The 552-nt window shown below is 40.4% G+C and overlaps 1 non-coding gene across 1 annotated transcript; it reads right to left on the bottom strand.

The window, feature by feature from the left end:
- Nucleotides 1–227: 227 nt before the first annotated feature.
- LOC141682108 (small nucleolar RNA R71) lies at nt 228–334 on the bottom strand. Its single transcript, XR_012559509.1, has one exon. It is a non-coding gene; the product is annotated as a small nucleolar RNA R71 (small nucleolar RNA).
- Nucleotides 335–552: the final 218 nt, after the last annotated feature.

Genomic DNA, 552 nt, shown 5'->3' with positions numbered 1-552 from the left:
CACCAACGGAAGATCCAAATGTTAATATTAGGGATTTCATCGAGATCTGCGACACCTTCAAGTTCAACAATATTTCTGAAGATGTTATAAAGCTGAGGCTTTTCCCATTCTCTCTGAGGGATAAAGCTAAGTGCTGGTTATATTCTTTACCAGCATTTTCTATCACTACTTGGGAGGATCTTGCTCAAAAGTTTCTTACTAAATTATTGCCTATGGCGAAGACAGCTGCACTCACGAATGCTCTTACTCAATTTGCGCAGCAATTGGGAGAAACTATATGTGAAGCTTGGGAGCGCTACAAGGAGATGCTTAAGAAGTTTCCTCATCATGGCATGCCTGATTGGATGATCATCAATTATTTTTATAATGGGTTGAGAGCACAGTCTAGACCCATGCTTGATGCAGCATCCAGGTGGAGCATTATAGGAAAAGAGCTATAAGAAAGCTTATGGTCTAATTGAACTGATGGCTACTAATAAATATTAGTATCCAACCCAGAGATTTCCACAGGGAAAGGTAGCAGGAGTTCTGGATGTTGATACAACTACGGCT

Source organism: Apium graveolens, chromosome 8, assembly GCF_009905375.1.
Source record: "Apium graveolens cultivar Ventura chromosome 8, ASM990537v1, whole genome shotgun sequence".
Lineage (NCBI taxonomy): Eukaryota > Viridiplantae > Streptophyta > Magnoliopsida > Apiales > Apiaceae > Apium > Apium graveolens.
This window is presented reverse-complemented; position numbering and strand designations above follow the sequence as displayed.